Below are 24,445 nucleotides of genomic sequence, written 5' to 3'. Positions count from 1 at the left end.
TGAGGAGATGGATCCTAAAGAGGAGACTATTGAGGAGCCTATAGATAGAGCTCTATGTATGCGGTCCAAAAAGTCTCTTCACCCTTTGCTTCAACCCGTACAGTATGATGAGAGTGAAGATGTGCCTAGATTGGTGCCTTGTAGCCATTTTACTCAAAGTCACTAGGCTCGTGCGACTACAGAAATTGTAGTCAAGCTTGGAGAGACTAAAACTCCTTGTGTTTCTCTTTTGGATCATGGCTCCAAGATTAATGTCATAGTGCAAGTTTTATATGATACTAGTAGATGGCCAGTTGATGTGGATCATGGTTGGTGCATGCATGCGGCCAACAACACTGCAAGAGATTTATATGTTGCTTGTCCAAACCTGAAGATTTCTATGGGAGATGTCGGTGAGTCTTATCATTTGTTTGTGTAGAACTCTTGTTCTTATCTTATTATTTTGGGATAGCAATTTATTGCTGAGTCTCGAATGGAGACTAAGGTTCTCGATTATGGGTTTGCCTATGCACAGATCGGAAGCAAGGATGGAAAGAGAGCTGTCTAGTTCATGACAGTTTGTATCAACCATTAGTGAAATAAGGATTCCTTGAGAGATCTCTCTCTTCCAAAAGGAGAGCTGGATTTTTGGTAGATACCATTGTCTTGCGATGCGATAGTGGTATGAGTCAGGGACAGCTCTTAGCTCCTGGCAGCGGCAGTTTTTCCTCATGTGTTTATGATGTATCCACTGAAAGTACTTTGTGTTTTTAGCTTATTTCTGATATGCCTAGAGTTTCTAGGCAGTATGTGAAAAGAAAAGAAAAAGAATTTATGCTTGCAGGTGTTTTGCAAGAAGAAGACCGAATAGATGGTCTCTATGATGGCCTTTCATGCTTAGATACCATGGAAGAACTTTTATTATTTCTAAATGCAAACAATAAAGAGTTGTCATATGTCTTACACATCCATTCTCTCGTGAGGTATTGTGAAATTGTTGATTTCTTGCTTTAAAAGAATTTGGGTGCTGAAGATTCTTAGCAAAAAGTATTCCTTGCTGACATATTTCAGCAAAAAGAGTTGGATGTTGCTGCTTATATACAAGAAAATTTATGTTTACCAGGGTATTTTTTATCGAGGGTTGAAATTTGCAGGTTGTAGCAATGAAGCTAGAGTTCAAAATAAATATAAGATAGTTGACAAGAAGGTTAGACCAGTTGCAGAATTGCTACCTTTGGATAGTGATGAGATGATTAAGAGAGCTACTATGCAACCTCCTTTGCGAGATCTTGTAGGTGTCGGACATAAGTTTTTAGCTCAGACATTGAAATATATGAAGATTGGGACACCGAAGATTTCTTGCTTCCTAAAGAGGTAAGATGTGTTGAAGAGATGTTATGTAGACATGAAAAAGCTTTTACTTTCTTTCCATATGAGATGGGATGCATTGATCCTAGGGTTGTGACACCCATGGTTATTTTTACCATTCCACATGTCCCTTGGAATCTATGGCCTATTTTTGTGCCAAGGGCTCCTTTGCCCAAATTGGTAGAGCTTTTGAATGAGTAGATCACGATGGGGATTCTAGAGCCATCTTCAACTCCATATTCCAACAAATCATTCACAGTTCCTAAGAAGAATGGGACACTCAGATTCATACAAGACCTACAACCAGTAAAAAAGGTCACTATTCAAAATTTTGGTGCAAGAAATATTGTGGATGAGTTTGCTAAAGCTTTTTTTGAATGTACTATCTATTCACTCGGCGATCTTTATTTTGGATATGATCAATTTTAGCTTGCCCTTGAGAGCAGAGGTTTGACTAGGATGAAGACACCTTTAGGCCTTGTAAGAATGTGTACACTTCCGCAAGGAGCTACTAAATTGGTTGCCCATATGATGAATGGGATGAACAAGGTTCTGCGAGATTTTTTTCCTAAGTTTACTATGCCTTTCATTGATGACTTACCTATCAAGGGTTGCTTGGAAGAAGAAAAAGATGATTCTTTAGACGACTATGGATGCAGGTTCTTTCTAGCTTCACATATTAGAGATGTTGAGAGGATTCTTTGTAGACTATAGGAAGTGAATTTGACCTTGTCAAGGTTGAAGTGTATGTTTGGAGCCATAAATGTTTTAGTTGTTAGCCATATGTGTGGATATTATGGTAGGAAGCCTTCTCCTACAAAGGATGATGCCATAGAGAAGATTGCAAAGACTTGCTTTTCTACTTTGGAGGTTTGCATGTTTCTTGTAGCTTGTCTGTTTTATCTTATGTGGATTCCTCATTTTGCTCATATTGCAGATGATTTGTATGAGCTCTTGAATAAGGGAAGCATTTTTTATTGGAGATAAAACATACCAAAGCCATGCAGAAATTGAAGAAATCATTGAGTTGCTCCGACTCTTTGAAAGGTAGATTATTAGTGTGAGAGACCTATTATTATTACTATTGATAGTAGTCCTATTGGCATTGGATGGGCTATTGGCCAAGCTGATGCATATGGGAATAGGTATGCTATTCTGTTTGGAACGAAAACCCTAAATGAGTGACAATGTAGGTATTCACAGGTTAAGAGAGAGCTCTTGGGAGTTGTCACGGCTCTCAAGAATGACATAGAGTACTTCATTGGAGCTGTTGTGGTGGTTGAGACTAATTATTTGCCTCTTCTAGGTATGATCGCGAGTTGTTCCACTCCAAATATTGCCATGCTTAGGTGGATTGGGTACATAAAATCCATGAATCCTGAGTTCAGGCACATAGCAGGTAAAGACAACCCGGTAGCCGATAGGATTTTACGAGCAAGGTATGATGATATGGATTTTTCTTGCATTGATGATGCTGATGATGGGGCTAATATTTCAACCATGCATGCTGATCATATTTGTCATGCGTCTACTTTGGAAAGCTTTGATGAGTCTTTATATACAGAAGAGTATTTACAATTTGGATGTTATTTGAGTACTATGTCTAGACAGGATGGATGGATTAATGCAGACTTCAAGAAAATTAGGAGAAAATCTTATGGTTTCTTCTTGCAAAGTGGGCTACTTTGGAAGCATCCAGGAAAGCAAGGAGGATAGCCATTAAGAGTTATCTATAATAGAGATTCACAGGTGTAGAACATGAAAGAATTTCATGAAAGTCTTTGGGCTGGGCATCGAGTTGTTTGGGTGACTTATGAGAAGATCAAAGAGCACTATTGCTGGAGAGGCATGTACAGAGATATCTCATTGTTTGTGATGCCAGGAGGCATATTCCACGGTGGATTCCGTGAGGTTTTACAGTGGATTCCGTAAACTTAGATGACCGGGGCTCATACACAAAGAGGATTCTTTGTGCGAGAAGTTGATGGGGACGCCTGTCCTTTTCGGGCGTTTCATTAATTTAGTGTGTACATGGGTGATTCCATAGCGGGTGATTCCGCAAAATGCATATTAAATTAATAAACGTTTATGAGTTTAGAGTGCGCACTCGTAATAAATTAAGGTTAGGATTTATTTCTAACCAGTTGATTTATTTATGTAACTGAAGACTGCTAGGTATTCACTTTTGTCGATTTAATTGTGTTATTTTACTAACGATTGTGAATGCTTCAGTTGATGTGTAGAGATAGCAGCAGTGGCGGAGGAAAGCATTGGAGTCTAGCGGGTTTTCGACTCTTGGACTAGATTTTGATAGGCGCCACGCCTATATTTTGTTATGTCTATTGAGACATCGATTATTTATTATTATTTTGTATGCGCTTATGCGCCTGGATATGTTATTTCTATTTGGACATTGAGATTGGGCGTGCCAGACACTATGGGCACCGTCCATTAGCTTTATTTTACTATTTTTGTAGAAAGCAAACTCAAAAGCTAAAAGCTTGTCATATTTTTGTAATTGGGCTATTATTGAGCATGAAGATTGGAAATATACATAAAATACATGCTTTGTGAAGCGCTCACACAAGGCATGGGGGAGATTGAACCCAATTTGTCTCTTGCCTCTTGTCGTGCTTGCTTTTACATGGGTTTTTGTGCTAAAAAGTAGAGTACTTTGTTCTTGGGGACCTTCCGGGATTCACCACGTGAGCTATCTGCGTCCGATCTGCGCACCAGTGGTATCAGAGCGGAGCAGAGATCAAGAGCTTCCAATCGCTACCAATCTCGGGCGAAGGCGGAGCTCCAGGAACAAACGGCCTCTACAGTCAACCTCGTCACGAACCGTCGATACAGGCAGACTTCTGGCGATCAAGAACCCCTGTTTCCACTGTCAGATCGCGAAGGACCAAGCTCTGCAGGCGGAGGACCACGCATCCATCTCCTTCATGAAGTCGTGGATATACAGTAAGAAGCTCATATCTTTTTCTTCCAAAAACCTTAGTCTACAAGCTTAAAGACTTAGGAATTGAAGAAGTCCCACAAAAATTCACAACGAGGTATCTGAGGATGCCCGCAAATTTCGCGACGTCAGCAAACGTCTACCCACGTCCTCCACGAATTGCGCCGTTTTCAGTCGACTCTCCCTCCCTAATAAGCCTAAGCTACTAATCTTATTAAGCTTAAGCTTAATTCATTAAGCTAAGTCACACAATCTTCTGCAAGTCACACTGGGCAGACAAGTTCAGTAACTCCGGGTCTCGCACTCCTGAAGTCAAGTTCCGTAAGTCGACAGAAATCAAGTACTGCAAGTTCTGCAAGTCGTCCTAAGTCCAGCAAGTCAACAACTCTGCAAGTCTGCTAAGTCTGCAACTCTGCAAGTGAGACTAAATCAGAACTGACTAGTGCTTAAAACTCATAGAAGACTTGTTCGTATGCAAAAACTCTGAACTGGAAAGTTGTTCGCAGCAAGCTGTTCTACCTATCTACAAGTTCGTTGAAGTACTTTCAGCAAACGGAGACAGAAATATTACAGAATTTCTGAAAATTGAAGAAGAAAATACCCAAAAATACATAGCCTTATAACCCCAAATTTGAGCTACGCTCATCCCGCTAACTGATTTTGAGTGAGAAAGGTTTGTTGAGTTTTACAGGATGACTACCCCACATATGGATGATCCTATGGCTGAAGACGATCTACCCGAGCCTACCATGGAACAAAAGCTGGATCTTATCATGCTGCAATTGGAAGAAGAGCGAAGAGCTAGGCAAGCCTTGCAAGCGCAATTGACAAAGCTACAAGGAGCGTCCACTGACAAAGAAGAACCTCAAGCTGAAGATTTGATTCGCCGTACCATCGACGCCACTCTTGAAGCACAAACCATTCGCAAGGAATCCAAGATAAGTAAACGATATGATGCCAGGAGGCATATTCCACGGTGGATTCCGTGAGGTTTTACGGTGGATTCCGTAAACTTAGATGACCGGGGCTCATACGCAAAGAGGATTCTTTGTGCGAGAAGTTGATGGGGACGCCTGTCCTTTTCGGGTGTTTCATTAATTTAGTGTGTACATGGGTGATTCCATAGCGGGTGATTCCGCAAAATGCATATTAAATTAATAAACGTTTATGAGTTTAGAGTGCGCACTCGTAATAAATTAAGGTTAGGATTTATTTCTAACCAGTTGATTTATTTATGTAACTGAAGACTGCTAGGTATTCACTTTTGTCGGTTTAATTGTATTATTTTACTAACAATTGTGAATGCTTCAGTTGATATGTAGAGATAGTAGCAGTGGCGGAGGAAAGCATTGGAGTCTAGCAGGTTTTCGACTTTTGGATTATATTTTGATAGGCACCACGCCTATATTTTGTTATGTCTATAGAGACATTGATTATTGATTATTATTTTGTATGCGCTTATGCGCCTGGATATCTGATGCGCAGATCGGTCGCAAATAGCTCACGTGGTGAATCCCGGAAGGTCCCCAAGAACAAAGTACTCTACCTTTTTGCACAAAAACCCATGTAAAAGCAAGCACGACAAGAGGCAAGAGACAAATTAGGTTCAATCTCCCCCATGCCTTGTGTGAGCGCTTCACAAAGCATGTATTTTATGTATATTTCCAATCTTCATGCTCAATAATAGCCCAATTACAAAAATATGACAAGCTTTTAGCTTTTGAGTTTGCTTTCTACAAAAATAGTAAAATAAAGCTAATGGACGGTGCCCATAGTGTCTGGCACGCCCAATCTCAATGTCCAAATAGAAATAACATATCCTGGCGCATAAGCGCATACAAAATAATAATCAATAATCAATGTCTCAATAGACATAACAAAATATAGGCGTGGTGCCTATCAAAATATAATCCAAAAGTCGAAAACGCTAGACTCCAATGCTTTCCTCCGCCACTGCTGCTATCTCTACACATCAACTGAAGCATTCACAATCGTTAGTAAAATAATACAATTAAACCGACAAAAGTGAATACCTAGCAGTCTTCACCTACATAAATAAATCAATTGGTTAGAAATAAATCCTAACCTTAATTTATTACGAGTGCGCAATCTAAACTCATAAACGTTTATTAATTTAATATGCATTTTGCGGAATCACCCGCTATGGAATCACCCATGTACACACTAAATTAATGAAACGCCCGAAAAGGAAAGGCGTCCCCATCAACTTCTCGCACAAAGAATCCTCTTTGCGTATGAGCCCCGGTCATGTAAGTTTACGGAATCCACCGTAAAACCTCACGGAATCCACCGTGGAATATGCCTCCTGGCATCATACCCCCGGGGTGGGATAGCAATTGACCTCAATTTCTATTAGCTCAATGTGGAGCTAACATAGTGGGGAAAGCATTTAGGTCTCTAGCGTGCATCCATTGTGCTTCCTCTACAGGATGGTTCTTAAATTTTACTAGATATCTAGAATACCTTCAGCCAGTTCTAGTGGTCATGTAGTCAGTGTCTATGATGGCTTCTGGTTCAAGTATTTCAGTCTCTTCTTCTAGTAAAGGTGGGTTTTCATAGACAGGGTGGATAGGTAATTGGCCTCTAAATGGTCTCAATAAACTAATATGAAATGTATTATGAATTTTCCAATGAGATGGCAATTCTAACTTGAATGCATTGTCATTAATCTTATGAATGATTCTAAATGGTCCGTAGAATCTAGGAGCTAATTTGACAACTGGATGTCTATCTACACTTTGCAGTCTACGCTTTTCTATTCTAAGCCAAACATAGTCATCAACTTTGAAATTCATGGCTTGTCTTTTCTTGTTGGCTTGTTTGGTATATGATTGTTGGGCTTTAGCAATCATATCCTTTACCTCATCAAAAATAGTGTTATGCATAATAGCAATATCATCGGCACTTTGTATTCTATTAGACAAAGATGCAACAGGTGTAGATAATCTATATCCATAAATAACTTCAAAAGGTGCTTTCTTTGTAGATGTGTGCGGTGTATTATTGTAAGCAAACTGTAATAAATGCAAATGAGTATCCCATGTCTGAGGTTTAGAGATAGTGTATGCACGTAAAAGATCTAGAATGGTACTATTTGTGGCTTCTGTTTGTCCATTTGTTTTTGGATGAAATGCAGATGAGAAATCAATCTTTGTGCCTAGATTTGCAAATAGTGTAATCCAAAAATTATTACAAAATCTAGAATCTCTATCTGAAATAATCACTTTCGGCAATCCATGGTTAGTAAAAACAGTTTTCAAAAATAATTGTGCTACTTGTGATGCTGTTAAAGTTTTCTTACATGCAATGAAATATGCTTGCTTACTAAATCTATCTACAATTGTCCAAATCATGTCATGGTTAGATTTAGTATTTGGTAAACCAGTAATGAAATCCATAGATATATGTTCCCAAGGTTTAGATGGAATAGACAAAGGCATTAATAACCCATACTGTTTACCATGATGTCTCTTTATTCTTTGACAAATCAAACATTCAGAAACAAAATTAGATACATCTGCATCCATATGCGGCCAATAAAAATCTTCAGTTAACATGCATAATGTAGAAATGATACCTCTATGACCTTGATATGGGGGACAATGAATTTCATTCAAAACAAAAGATCGGAATGGAATAGTAACACACAGTCTCTTTTCAAAGAACATAAATCCATCATTATATGACAATGAATCAACAGGAATGAAATTATTTTGAACTAATTTTTGCCAATCAAAATGAAAAGTAATATCCTGGTGATATGTGTCTTTCATAGCAATCAAAGAATCAAAAGATATGATAGAAATGTTATGAATTGCAGGTCTTCTACTCAATGCATCAGCAACTACATTTTCTTTTCCAGGTTGGTATTGAATGATAGGATGGAAACTTTGAATGAATGAAGCCCATTTTATATGACGGTCAGAAATTTGGGGTTGGCTAAGTAGATGTCTAATGCTTTGCTGGTCGGTCTTTATCATGAATTCTGAACCCATTAAATAATGCTTCCATTGTTTTAATGCTTGTACAACTGCTAAGAGTTCCTTGTCATAAGTGGAATATTTAAGCTCAGAGGGTTTCAGCTTAGAACTAGAATATGCTATTGGATGGTTGTCTTGCATTAGCACGGCTCCTAATCCTGATCCGCTAGCATCGGTCACAACTAGAAAGAATGGTCTGTTAAAGTCAGGCAATTGTAGAACAGGGGCATTGGTTAATGCACGTTTGAGTAAGTCAAAGGATTTCTGTTGGTTTTCAGTCCATTGATAAACAATTCCTTTCTTAAGAAGTTTGGTCAATGGTAAAGCAAGTAATGAGAAATTACGTACAAACTTCCTATAAAAACTAGCAAGACCAAGGAATGAGCGTAATTCATGTACATTTTTAGGAACAGGCCAATGCAATATTGCATCAATTTTCTTAGGATCAACTTTTATTCCTTCTTTTGATACAATATGACCTAGATATTCTATTTCTGTCTTAAAGAATTCACTCTTTTCAGGATTTGCCAGCAATTGATTTTCTTTCAGTAATTGAAAAACTAATGATAAATGCTCATAATGCTCTTTTTCACTTTGGCTGAATACTAAAATATCATCAAAGAAAACAATCACACAATATTGATATTTCAGAAAAATACGGTTCATCATTCTACTAAAAGTAGCAGGTGCATTAGTTAATCCGAATGGCATGACTAAGAATTCGTAATGGCCAAACTGTGTCCTGAATGCAGTCTTAAATATGTCGGATTTATCTAACCTCACCTGATGATATCCAGACTTAAGGTCAATTTTACTAAATATAGAAGATCCTTGCAGTTTGTCCATAAGGTCATCAACTCTAGGTATAGGATACCTATTCTTAACAGTGATCTTGTTTAATGCTCGGTAGTCAATACACATCCGATAAGTATTATTCTTTTTCTTGACTAAGAGCACAGGTGCACCGAATGGAGAACTGCTAGGTCGAATTAAACCTCTATTGAGTAATTCTTCAACTTGAGTCTGTATTTCTTTTTGCTCTATTTGATTGTGCCTATATGGGGCTTTGCAAGGTGGTTGTGTGCCAGGTATTAGATCAATCTTATGGTCTTCTGGACGGGATGGAGGTAAACCTGGTGGTAGGTCTTCTGCAAAACAGTCCTTAAAATATGCAAGAAATTCCTTATGCCTAGGGTGCAGATGATTTTCCTTTGCGTGCAATTCATTCACCCAAATGAGATATGATTTAGTATTCTTGAGTAGTGCACGTTTTGCTTGAGTATGAGAAAGCAGTGGAAACATATGAGATGCATGCATATAGATTATCTACACCTGTTGCATCTTTGTCTAATAGAATACAAAGTGCTGATGATATTGCTGTTATGCATAATAGTATTTTTGATGAGGTAAAGGATATGATTGCTAAAGCCCAACAATCATATACCAAACAAGCCAACAAGAAAAGACAAGCCATGAATTTCAAAGTTGATGATTATGTTTGGCTTAGAATAGAAAAGCGTAGACTGCGAAGTGTAGATAGACATCCAGTTGTCAAATTAGCTCCTAGATTCTACGGACCATTTAGAATCATTCATAAGATTAATGACAATGCATTCAATTTAGAACTACCATCTCATTGGAAAATTCATAATACATTTCATATTAGTTTATTGAGACCATTTAGAGGCCAATTACCTATCCACCCTGTCTATGAAAACCCACCTTTACTAGAAGAAGAGACTGAAATACTTGAACCAGAAGCCATTATAGACACTGACTACATGACCACTAGAACTGGCCGAAGGTACTCTAGATATCTAGTCAAATTTAAGAACCATCGTGTAGAGGAAGCACAATGGATGCACGCTAGAGACTTAATTTCTTTCCCCACTCTGTTAGCTCCACATTGAGCTAATAGCAATTGAGGTCAATTGCTATCCCACCCCGGGGGTATGATGCCAGGAGGCATATTCCACGGTGGATTCCGTGAGGTTTTACGGTGGATTCCGTAAACTTAGATGACCGGGGCTCATACGCAAAGAGGATTCTTTGTGCGAGAAGTTGATGGGGACGCCTGTCCTTTTCGGGCGTTTCATTAATTTAGTGTGTACATGGGTGATTCCATATCGGGTGATTCCGCAAAATGCATATTAAATTAATAAACATTTATGAGTTTAGAGTGCGCACTCGTAATAAATTAAGGTTAGGATTTATTTCTAACCAGTTGATTTATTTATGTAGCTGAAGACTGCTAGGTATTCACTTTTGTCGGTTTAATTGTGTTATTTTACTAATGATTGTGAATGCTTCAGTTGATGTGTAGAGATAGCAGCAGTGGCGGAGGAAAGCATTGGAGTCTAGCGGGTTTTCGACTCTTGGACTAGATTTTGATAGGCGCCACGCCTATATTTTGTTATGTCTATTGAGACATCGATTATTTATTATTATTTTGTATGCGCTTATGCGCCTGGATATGTTATTTCTATTTGGACATTGAGATTGGGCGTGCCAGATACTATGGGCACCGTCCATTAGCTTTATTTTACTATTTTTGTAGAAAGCAAACTCAAAAGCTAAAAGCTTGTCATATTTTTGTAATTGGGCTATTATTGAGCATGAAGATTGGAAATATACATAAAATACATGCTTTGTGAAGCGCTCACACAAGGCATGGGGGAGATTGAACCCAATTTGTCTCTTGCCTCTTGTCATGCATGCTTTTACATGGGTTTTTTGTGCAAAAAGGTAGAGTACTTTGTTCTTGGGGACCTTCCGGGATTCACCACGTGAGCTATCTGCGTCCGATCTGCGCACCAGTGGTTATCAAAAGTTGATCCTAAGAAAATTGATGCAATATTGCATTGGCCTATTCCTAAAAATGTACATGAATTACGCTCATTCCTTGGTCTTGCTAGTTTCTATAGGAAGTTTGTACGTAATTTCTCATTACTTGCTTTACCATTAACCAAACTTCTTAAGAAAGGCATTGTTTATCAATGGACTGAAAATCAGCAGAAATCCTTTGATTTACTCAAACGTGCATTAACTAATGCCCCTGTTCTACAATTGCCTGACTTTAACAGACCATTTTTTTTAGTTGTGACCGATGCTAGCGGATCAAGAATAGGAGCCGTGCTAATGCAAGACAACCATCCAATAGCATATTCTAGTTCTAAACTGAAACCCTCTGAGCTTAAATATTCCACTTATGACAAGGAACTCTTAGCAGTTGTCCAAGCATTAAAACAATGGAAGCATTATTTAATGGGTTCAGAATTCATGATAAAGACCGACCAGCAAAGCATTAGACATCTACTTAGCCAACCCCAAATTTCTGACCGTCATATCAAATGGGCTTCATTCATTCAAAGTTTCCATCCTATCATTCAATACCAACCTGGAAAAGAAAATGTAGTTGCTGATGCATTGAGTAGAAGACCTGCAATTCATAACATTTCTATCATATCTTTTGATTCTTTGATTGCTATGAAAGACACATATCACCAGGATATTACCTTTCATTCTGATTGGCAAAAATTAGTTCAAAATAATTTCATTCCTGTTGATTCATTGTCATATAATGATGGATTCATGTTCTTTGAAAAGAAACTATGTGTTACTATTCCATTCCGATCTTTTGTTTTGAATGAAATTCATTGTCCCCCATACCAAGGTCATAGAGGTATCATTTCTACATTACGCATGTTAACTGAAGATTTTTATTGGCCGCATATGGATGCAGATGTATCTAATTTCGTTTCTGAATGTTTGATTTGTCAAAGAATAAAGAGACATCATGGTAAACAGTATGGATTATTAATGCCTTTATCTATTCCATCTAAACCTTGGGAACATATATCTATGGATTTCATTACTGGTTTACCAAATACTAAATCTAACCATGACATGATTTGGACAATTGTAGATAGATTTAGTAAGCAAGCATATTTCATTGCATGTAAGAAAACTTTAACAGCATCACAAGCAGCACAGTTATTTTTGAAAATTGTTTTTACTAACCATGGATTGTCGAAAGTGATTATTTCAGATAGAGATTCTAGATTTTGTAATAATTTTTGGATTACACTATTTGCAAATCTAGGCACAAAGATTGATTTCTCATCTGCATTTCATCCAGAAACAAATGGACAAACAGAAGCCACAAATAGCACAATTCTAGATCTTTTACGTGCATACACTATCTCTAAACCTCAGACATGGGATACTCATTTACATTTATTACAGTTTGCATATAATAATACACCGCACACATCTACAAAGAAAGCACCTTTTCAAGTTATTTATGGATATAGATTATCTACACCTGTTGCATCTTTGTCTAATAGAATACAAAGTGCCGATGATATTGCTGTTATGCATAATACTATTTTTGATGAGGTAAAGGATATGATTGCTAAAGCCCAACAATCATATACCAAACAAGCCAACAAGAAAAGACAAGCCATGAATTTCAAAGTTGATGATTATGTTTGGCTTAGAATAGAAAAACGTAGACTGCAAAGTGTAGATAGACATCCAGTTGTCAAATTAGCTCCTAGATTCTACGGACCATTTAGAATCATTCATAAGATTAATGACAATGCTTTCAAGTTAGAACTGCCATCTCATTGGAAAATTCATAATACATTTCATATTAGTTTATTGAGACCATTTAGAGGCCAATTACCTATCCACCCTATCTATGAAAATCCACCTTTACTAGAAGAAGAGACTGAAATACTTGAACCAGAAGCCATTATAGACACTGACTACATGACCACTAGAACTGGCCGAAGGTACTCTAGATATCTAGTCAAATTTAAGAACCATCGTGTAGAGGAAGCACAATGGATGCACGCTAGAGACCTAAATGCTTTCCCCACTCTGTTAGCTCCACATTGAGCTAATAGCAATTGAGGTCAATTGCTATCCCACCCCGGGGGTATGATGCCAGGAGGCATATTCCACGGTGGATGCCGTGAGGTTTTACGGTGGATTCCGTAAACTTAGATGACCGGGGCTCATACACAAAGAGGATTCTTTGTGCGAGAAGTTGATGGGGACGCCTATCCTTTTCGGGCGTTTCATTAATTTAGTGTGTACATGGGTGATTCCATAGCGGGTGATTCCGCAAAATGCATATTAAATTAATAAACGTTTATGAGTTTAGAGTGCGCACTCGTAATAAATTAAGGTTAGGATTTATTTCTAACCAGTTGATTTATTTATGTAGTTGAAGACTGCTAGGTATTCACTTTTGTCGGTTTAATTGTGTTATTTTACTAACGATTGTGAATGCTTCAGTTGATGTGTAGAGATAGCAGCAGTGGTGGAGGAAAGCATTGGAGTCTAGCGGGTTTTCGACTCTTGGACTAGATTTTGATAGGCGCCACGCCTATATTTTGTTATGTCTATTGAGACATCGATTATTTATTATTATTTTGTATGCGCTTATGCGCCTGGATATGTTATTTCTATTTGGACATTGAGATTGGGCGTGCCAGACACTATGGGCACCGTCCATTAGCTTTATTTTACTATTTTTGTAGAAAGCAAACTCAAAAGCTAAAAGCTTGTCATATTTTTGTAATTGGGCTATTATTGAGCATGAAGATTGGAAATATACATAAAATACATGCTTTGTGAAGCGCTCACACAAGGCATGGGGGAGATTGAACCCAATTTGTCTCTTGCCTCTTGTCGTGCTTGCTTTTACATGGGTTTTTGTGCTAAAAAGTAGAGTACTTTGTTCTTGGGGACCTTCCGGGATTCACCACGTGAGCTATCTGCGTCCGATCTGCGCACCAGTTTGTTGAGACATGCCCTAATTGTCAGTTGTTCTCTTCAGTGAGGCTTAAAGATGAGCTTCATCCTACCTACCCGTTATGTATTCATTATAAGTGGGTTCTTGATTTGATTACTATGCCTCTGTTGGTTTATGGCAGATGCCCTACATTGTTTTGGCATGAGAAGATCTCACAAATCGTGGAAGGAAGAGAATTATGGACGAAGTCTACTTCAATGGTTTGTAAGTTTCTTTTGGAGGATGTTATTTGTAGGTATGGATGTGTTGAGAAAGTTACTGCAGATAGAGGTGAGTTGGATGTTGATGAGGCTAGGGAATGTTGCTCTTGCCTTGGAATTAAAATTTCTTTGACTTTGACATATAATCTAGAAGGCAATAAGAAGCCATTCGCGGATAGTGAAAGCCTTGGCCAAAGCATGCTGTGGACGAGGTCAAGGAGTGGCCTAGGTTGTTGCCTTATGCCTTATGGACTAATCCCACTACTCATAGTGTGACAACAGGTTATATGCTAGCTGAGTTGATGTATGGATAGAAGCCAATCATACCTATAGAAATTTGCACACTTGGAGTGCTTTACCGTGGTAGCAAGAAGAGATGACTAAAGAAGGGCTTTTGGCTCTTCCTATTCGTCAGTTGGAGAGAAGACCAAAAGATATTGAGAGAGAAATTTGAAGACTCAAGGAGGCCAAGATTTGCAACAAAGACCACTTTGATAGCAGATACAGATTGAGGCCTAAAGAGATTAAGGAAGGAGATTGGGTGTTGGTCTATGACATCAGTCTAGACAACCAGTATATTGCTATCCGTGAGGTTTCTAGACGATGGTTTGGGCCCTACTTAGTTTAGCATGTCCATAACAATGCTACATATTCCTTGGCAGAACTTGATGGTATAGCCTTTTGGATTCCGATTGCAAGGAAGAAAATCAAACTATTCAAGAGAAGAGATGAGGCAACCTATGCAGTCGAGGAGTTGGATGATGCCATTTATGATGGACTTGAGCCCTTGAGCCAAGAGATGATGAAAATGAAGATGAGGACATTGTAGATGCTTGAATAGAAGATGAAGAGATCGCATTCACCGTTGAGCTTGGCAGTGATGAGGATGGGTCCCATCATAAGGATGTGCAGGTTTGGAGGGGGCGGATATCGTGATGGTGTGCATCCACCACTACAAATCTGAGGGAAATTTTTTTTGCCAAGAATTTGATCATATTAGTCACTGTCATTAGGGTTTTGTTTTCTATTGTGGGTATTGTTGAGATATCGAGCTCCACTCGTGATATGCCAGGGTGACTGTTGTGCATTTATGTCACCGACTTCTGAGTTGTAGATGCGGTTGGTACACCGCCCATGAATAATAGCTACATGATAGCTATCCTTATCTACTCTAGTTTGTGGCTCAGTTAGTATGCCACCTTAGTTAGTTGAGTTTGGTTTTGAGACCCATATATAGGGTTCTTCTATTTCTTTGTACTTGACTTCTTTTTGGCTTACACAACTAAGAAGAGGAAAACTGTTTTCAGCCTCAACCTTTGTGTGTATTCCCCCATTATGCAAGCAAGAAAGCTACAAGTGAGACTCCTTTCTTCTCTCCCACAATCTTTACATGGTATCAGAGCCTTGTTCGTGGTAAGGAGCTCAAGAAAGCAAGCCAAGCTCGCGGTGTTTTGGTAAGAGGAGCAGTGTTGCTTTCATTTTCTGTTTTGGGAGTAGATCTCTGTAGGTAGCACAGCCGGAAATTGCAAGAGTGCATTGCCTCAGGTTGAGACGCCCTTCGCAGTGAAGCAAGAGGGCAGTATATGCTGCGGGCAAGGGCTTTAGCCCTCGGCAACCCTGTTTTTTTTATTTGAGGCCATTTCGGGGCCTGTTTTGGAGGCAGAGGTTTTGTGCACGCACTCAGGAAAAGACCATATTTTATGCTGTGCGACCACTGTTCTACAGGTCGGTGAAAAGTTACTGTAGAAATTGCATCGTATGCTTGTGTGCAGAGACATTGGGAGTTTCAGAATCATCCTTGGTTCCTGTTTATGCAAAATCGTCACTAGGAAGTGACTGTGTGGTCAAATACCACTTTCGCCAGTTTTGCAAATTTGCCCTTATGAGGGTGAAGCTGAGTTTTTGCAGTGACAGAATTTTTGCAGTGTTCTGTAATGGCATCTGATTCTCTTTCACAGATTGTAACTGAAAATCTTGACAAGAACAACTTCCAGGCATGGAAGTTTAGAATGACGAATTTCCTTATGGGAAAAGGATATTGGGAATTTGTTACAGGAAATGAAGAAGAACCAGTTCTTCCTGATGTTCCCAATCAATAGTAAATGCAGGCATTTAAAGCATGGCATGAGAGAGCCAGGAAAGTTATGTACTGGCTGTCTATCAGTATTTCAGACTCTATGATTGTGCATATTCAGGATGCAAGTACGCCAAAGGAGGCATGGGATACTTTGTCAAAAATGTATAGCCCAAATACTCAAGCCAGGAAAATGTAGCTCAAGCAAGAGTTGCACAATGTGCAAAGAGAAAATATGAGCATCAATGACTACCACATGAAGGTGAAGAAGATTGCAGATGCACTTGCTTCCATTGGGCCGCCAGTGGAAGATGATGATTTAGTTTCTGTGACCTTGAATGGTCTAGGAAAGGATTATGCACAGTTTCAGACTTCCATTTCAGTTCGTGAAAGATTTCCCGATTTTGAGGAGTTGATTGCTCTTCTAATTTCTGAGGAGCAGAGAAATGGTGGTACATCTTCTTCAGGAGGAACTTCAAAAGAAATTGTCTTCTACTCAAATGCTAGAAGAGGTAGAGGCAGAGGTAGAGGAGGCCGATTTGGAGGCCGTGGTAGAAATCAGAATATGCAGTAAACTCAAGAAAACCAGTCCTATGGAGGAGGACGTGGTAACTCTAGAGGCAAGGGGAGCCAAAGAGGTCGTGGTGGATGGCAAAGAGGCCAAAATGCAAACAGCAATGTTGAATGCTACTACTGTGGTAAAATGGGTCATACGGCTAAAGACTGCTATAAAAAGCAGAATGACATCATGAATGGGAAATTGCAATAAGGAAATTATGCATCTTCTAGTAGACAGGGTGATGATAGAAATGAGCATTTGTTTATGGTGCAGCACATGAACAATTCTGTGACAAGTGTAGAAGAAAGCAACAATGTGTGGTATGTTGACTCAGGTGCATCAAACCACATGACAGGTCATGCAGAATGGATGGAGGATGCAAGGAAAATGAAAAAACTAGGATTTGTGGAGACTGGTGATGATACTGCACATCCTATTGTGCAGATTGGAAAAATTCTTTTGTCTATGCAGGATGGGAAAAAGAAATACCTATCCGATGTATTTCATGTCCCGAATATCACCAAGAATCTCATTTCTGTTGGTCAAATGGTTGAGCAGGGCTTGCAGTTCAGATTTAATTCTCATGGATGCTTTGTTGAGGATATGAAAAATAAAGGTCGCTTGATAGCAAAAGGAAAGAAGAAGGCCAGAATGTTTACGTTGGATGGAGACATGTTTGAATTGAGTGCAGCAATGTTTGCACATGGGACCGGTGTAGTTGCAGATATTGATATCTGGCATAAACGCATTGGTCATGTTAATGTACAACGACTTAAATCAATGCAGGCCCAAAATATTGTTGCAAGATTTCCAAAATTCAAGGTTGCAGAAATGCATAAGGTACGTGAAGCCTGTCAGTTTGGAAAACAGGCAAGAAAACCATTTCCTAGACATGTTCAAGAGAGTAAGAAGCCATTGGAATTAATCCACTCTGATGTGTGGACTACTAAAGCTGCATCTCTTGGAGGCTGTCATTATTTTGTTACTTTTATTGATGACTATAGCAGAAAAGTTTGGGTGTATTTTATGAAAAAGAAAAGTGAAGTTTTTGGGCAATTCAAAACTCTTAAAGCTATGGTTGAAAAAGAAACAGGCCTGCAAATAAAATGCCTAAGGTCAGATGGAGGGGGAGAGTATCTCTCAAACGAGTTTGCAAGGTTTCTGCAGGAGCATGGCATAAAGCAGCAATATTCATGCAGTCATACCCCACAACAAAATGGAATTGCAGAAAGGAAAAACAGGCATATTGGAGAGGTATCTCGTGCCATGCTCAACGAGAAAGACTTGCCAGATTTTTACTAGGCTGAAGCCGTTGCTACAGTAGTCTATATAATGAACAGGACTCCCACTGCAGCAATACATGGGATGACTCCAGAGGAGAGGTATACTGGTAGGAAACCAGATATTTCTCATTTGAAAATTGTTGGTTGCATTGCCTATGTACATGTGCCAGATGAGTTGAGATCCAAGTTGGATCCAAAAGCTGAGAAGTGCATCTTTATTGGTTACTCTCTGCAGCAAAAAGGGTATAGATGCTATAACCCTTCTACTCGTAAGTTTACAGTGAGCAGAGATGTTGTTTTTGATGAGATGAGTAGCTGGTATAAACCAGCAAATGTGATTGATGATGTAGATGCACAAAATGGTAATGCTGCACAGAATTTACAGCAGTAGTCACAAAATATTAGTGGACCTGGAGCGTCCTCTAGCAGCGGTTGTTGATCAGCCCATGTTTGATGTGAATGCAGGTCACTCTTATGTGGATGGTGAATCCAGTGGCTCAAAACAGAGCATTGATGATGAGTTGGGTATCCCCTCTATTGTTACACCTGGAGTAAGGAATACCAGAGATGTTTTGAGAGCACCTGGAAGTGAGCCTACTTTGCGTAGGTCTACCAGAGCTAGGTATCTTGTGGATAGGCTGAAATATGATGGATTTACAGCCATCCACTATGCATATATGGTCAAAGTGATACAGGAGCCAGAATCCACCTCTTTTGAGCAAGCCATGGGAAAAGAAAAATGGGAGAAAGCCATGGATGAAGAAATGGATGCCTTGGAAGCAAATGCTACATGGGAGTTGGTACCTTTGCCTAAAGGTAAGAATGCAATTGGCTGTAAGTGGGTTTATAAGGTGAAGCACAATGCAGATGGTTCTGTGAACAGATACAAGGCAAGATTAGTAGTCAAGGGTTATGCACAAACATATGGCATTGATTATGAAGAAACATTCAGTCCGGTTGCAAGGATGGCAATCGTAAGAGCAGTCATTGCTATGGCTGCATCAAAGGGATGGTCTTTACATCAGATGGATGTAAAGAATGCCTTCTTGCATGGTGATTTGCAAGAGGAGGTCTATATGGAGCAACCACCAGGTTATGTGCATGTTGTTCATCCTGAGTTTGTTTGCAGGTTGAAGAAAGCCTTGTATGGTTTGAAGCAAGCACCTAGAGCATGGTTTGACAAGATAGGACAGTATCTTGTCACTATTGGCTTTCAGATTTCCAAGGCAGATTTCTCACTTTATGTGAGAAAAACAAAGAAAGGTATTATGCTGCTTGTCATTTATGTTGATGATTTGATTATGACAGGTAACAGTGGTGAAGATATCCTTCATGTAAAAATGCTATTGAAGCAGAAATTTGAAATGAAGGATTTGGGAGAGGTGCATTATTTCTTGGGCATTGAGGTGATTAGATCACCAAGTGGGATACAGCTCTTGCAGAGGCAGTATGGATTGGACATGCTGTCCAAATATGGAATGATAGGTTGTAAGCCTATTTCAGTTCCTTTGGAGCAGAATGTGAAGCTGAGCACAGATGCAGGTGAGCTTCTGCAAGACCCTACTATGTATAGACGCATAGTAGAAAGCTTGATTTATATGACTATTACCAGGCCAGATTTGAGCTATGCTGTTGGACTGGTAAGTCAGTTTATGCAGGCTCCAAGGAAACCGCATTTGGATGCGGCTAGACGCATACTCAAGTATGTGAAGTCCACATTGCAGTATGGACTATTTTATGAGACTGGGGTTCAGATACAGTTGCATGGATACACTGATGCTGATTGGGTTGGTAGCATTTCTGATAGACGATCTACCAGTGGATATGTGTTCTCTTTTGGGAGTGCTGCAGTCACTTAGAGCAGCAAGAAACAGCCTACAGTTGCCTTGTCGAGCACAGAGGCTGAGTACAGGGGCGCAGCAATGGCTGCATGTGAGGTAGCTTGGTTGCATAAGCTACTTTATGATATGCATCAGCCTACAGATGGCCCAGTTGTCATTTATTGTGACAACATGAGTAGTATACACTTGGCAAATAACCCAGTCTATCATGCTAGAACAAAGCACATTGAGGTGCATTATCACTATGTGCGGGAGAGGGTTTTACTAGGTCTTATTGATCTAGTTTATGTCAGCACAGAGGATCAGGTAGCTGACATATTTACCAAGGCATTGGGCGCAGAGAAGCTGCGCAAGTTCAGAGACCTGCTTGGTGTGCAGGAATTGGGATTGAGCTTGAGGGGGAGTGTTGAGATATCGAGCTCCACTCATGATATGCCAGGGTGACTGTTGTGCATTTATGTCACCGACTTCTCAATTGTAGATGCGGTTGGTACACCGCCCATGAATAATAGCTACATGATAGCTATCCTTATCTACTCTAGTTCGTGGCTCAGTTAGTATGCCACCTTAGTTAGTTGAGTTTAGTTTTGAGACCCATATATAGGGTTCTTCTATTTCTTTGTACTTGACTTCTTTTTGGCTTACACAACTAAGAAGAGGAAAACTGTTTTCAGCCTCCACCTTTGTGTGTATTCCCCCATTGTGCAAGCAAGAAAGCTACAAGTGAGACTCTTTCCTTCTCTCCCACAATCTTGACATGTATATCTTTTGTGTTTGCATTTGCATGACACACGAGCACCTGTAGTTAGGCTAGGCACATTCTCCTTAGTGCATTCATACTTTTTGTGAACATCGTTTGATCAATCGTATATCATGGATTCGACATTGCATTTGATGTCAAATTATGAGTGATTGGGCACAAAATCCTTTTCCAAAGCATATTTTTAGGATACATTGCATGGAAGAAACATGAAGGAAATTTCAGTTTGATTGAATCCACAAAAGATTTATTCAAGGCTTGGAAGGGAGGTAAGAACCATATGAGGAGCTTAATTATGGAGCTAGTGTTAAGGTTGACATAGTTGGCAGCTCATCTACTAGTGTCATTAGAAAAGATTCACCTGAAATTTTCTTACCTTGTGAACAATGGCAAAAATTTGGAAGTTTGAAGGCTTGTACCATCAAAGCTTCAGGATTTTTCTATCCTTATTACTAGGCGATTGCCTTTGATTACGGATGGGTATGGGTTTCAACATGTATCCATTATTTTCCTTGAGTCTGTTGTTGTAGCTCTTCAAATTGGATGGACTTATTGAGAAAAGCTAGGCTTGAGTGTATCATTAGTGAAGTTTTGAAAAGTCGAGCTATATTTTAGTTTACCGAGCAAGGCTTGCGATCGGTTGCCATTGCCTTACATGAACTGCCTGAAAGGAAGGAATAGAAGTCTGATGGTTGTGGTGGTTCGTAGTCCCTTTCGAATCCTCCACGATGATAGTGCTGAGACCATTGAACAAATTTTGAACTTAGGTGTCAATATGAAGATGATATCAGGCGTTCAGAAGTGACTGGGTGGTGGCTGATTTCTGAATGTACGAGAATGACATAGGCATTGCAAAAGATGGTGGCCTGATTGGTTCCCGAATATGATGAGATGTCGAGGTGCAGCAAAATAGACGTCATCATTGACGATCCGTCCTGATTTTTTTTTAAAGAGGAAGAAAAGCATCATTATTGACGATGCTTTCTGAAGCTTTTTTTTGGGGTGGTGCCAATTATAGAAAGAAGAGAGGCGTAGCTGTTGGAGAAGGAGGGACGAGGAAGACTGGAACGACAATGGAGAAAGGGGCCGACAACGATTGACAAGCCTACGGAGGATGTGCAAAGGAGAGGAATGAGTCGACATTGGAGTACACTGATTAAGCTGAGGTGATGAAGAGCTCGACGAAGCATATTGAGGTGGACGACAGGAGGAAGGAACAAAGGAGTTGCAGTTGCAAAAGATGAAGAAAAAGCTGAAGACAAGAGTGAATGCGTATCGAAGAAGAAGCTACAGTCAATGATGAAATGGCTGGACGTTCAGACGGTGACAAAGACCAAGACGACGACCCCATCTCCACTGCCAAGGGCCCCGATAATTACTGCTTATTACACGAAGAGCCACCGTTGACTAAGTTCTGCCGAGTGCCACCTACGCCGCTACCTCAAGTAGTGTGCTGCTGAAATTGAAGCTCGAGAGAGAGTGTGTGTCGAAAGAGACACTCTGAAAAAAGGTTATTTCTAGACATATCACACTCTATAAGCAGAATATCCTCATCATCTCTCCCTACGAATGCTTCCTGAGGCACTATGAATGCAACCAAGGACAACTGCAACACACTCTAAATAGCACACCAATGTGCCAACCTGCCACCATCTTCAGCAGGTCAATCTATAGTAATATGGCAAACCACTTTTCTCTCTACGAGAGAGAGAGAGTCCTTACATTCTGAGCTCTGAGATAGCCAAGCTAGTCTTGTCTCAAGTACTTGTATTTTGACGACATCCATGTGAGACGACATGCACTGATTGGTGGAGGTCTGCTCCCCTGAAGAACCGACAAAGAAAAGACAATGAGAAAATTTTGTGCTCTAAACTTGATTGAAGCCTCAAAGAGCATTGCGACAAATACCTCAATTCATGAAGAATGCCTTGAGAACTATTGAAGAATCTGAGCATCACAACTGTGGTTCAAGCAAAACTCTTACCACTTATCCACCAACAAAACATCCAAACCTATATTATTCCCTCTTATGTGGTCTTCTTAGAGCATTAGGGCCAAAAACGTTTCAAAAATGGCACTTGTAAGAAAATGATTAAGTTACTAATTAGTTGAGGTTTTAAAATAATGAACCCTCCAAATTTGGCCATTCAGACGTGATTAATGAGAGAATTTATTATTCATTTAAGAGGTTAGCCATTAAATGCCTAAGGACGTTAACTCATGTCAGAGGTCACTTTTCGGCCATTATTCTTTCATTTTGAATATTTTACTATCATGTTTCCCACCAAAATCACGCTTCTTTTTTCGCCTGCATTCATTTGAATCATCGTTCTCTCCTCTTCACTTTGTTTCTTAGTTCTTAAAGTAGATTTTACTCTGTCGTAAAATTTATCACCAAAATCACGTCCGGTTCTTACCAGCAGCGTGCATTGGTCTCTCTTCGTCTCCTTTCACAAAATCTTGAGAAGGTGATCAACAATCAAAAGAGTCTCTACACAGAGGATCAATACCACTTACTTGCCGATTGAGCTATAGAGATATGGTCCTCCATGGACCTGAGACGAGATCATCTTGTTAGTTTTCAGCAGACCCAACTAGGTTGGAACATCCTAGCCGCATCTTTACTTCAACCCCTAAGATATCCATTCTGTAAGATTTTGTTTCAACTAAATCCAAGCTTTTTCTTCAATCTCTTCAATTTGATTCATAAGAAAATGGGTAAAAGAGTCCCATGGTGTTGATGCAAATTGGTAGGGATAGATATACTAAGGATAATCCTTAAGCTAATAGAATAGAAAGTGAAAATTTTCACTTTGATCTTGACACTTGAAAATAGAATATCTTCATTATACAGTGTTGTAATATCAACTTTTTAGCAAGGACTAATTGATAAGACAAGGATAATATATTATAATTAGAAGAAATGAAGTACTTTGATTTCTGGGAGATAAAAATATTTACCTAGTAATAGATTAAAAATATTTATTATTCAATTTTATCTCTTAAAATATAAAAAAATTAAACAAGTAATAGATAGAAGTATTAGTGATATTGTGTATCATATCAACTTTAGGACTAAGATGATTTTATGTGTGCAGGATGCTTCGAAGAATATGAAGGATACAACTTCTTACTTAATATTAGCTCTTGGGAGTATTTTTCTCATCATACCCTCAACTATGATTAGCACTATGGGGTTTCAAGTTTCAATATCTTCAATTATGATTCTTATTAGCACTATCAGATTTCAATACCTAAATGGTGGCTTGATGTCATGGGATGATACTACTCATGATATCATATCCTAGCAAATCTCTTAAGATCTATTCCCTTGATTTGTAAGAAGAAATAGAAAGTACTTGAATCTATTTCTTTCTCTCAGAACTCTGATTCTAAAGCAGACTAATTTTATAACTGAAAGCATCACTACATTATTGATGCTTTATCATTGTATATCTTTTTTCAAATGTAATATATCTCGATTTCACAAAAAAAAAGACCATCAAAATAATCAGTCTCCATTTCACAAAAAAAATTTACATAACTTTATTAGGCTTTGAAAAAAATTTAGAAATTTTTTAAGCTTTTTTTGAGCTC

The sequence above is a fragment of the Lygodium microphyllum genome, chromosome 22 (assembly GCF_053477565.2).
Source record: "Lygodium microphyllum isolate KBCC chromosome 22, Lygodium_microphyllum_v1.1.10, whole genome shotgun sequence".
Lineage (NCBI taxonomy): Eukaryota > Viridiplantae > Streptophyta > Polypodiopsida > Schizaeales > Lygodiaceae > Lygodium > Lygodium microphyllum.
This window is presented reverse-complemented; position numbering follows the sequence as displayed.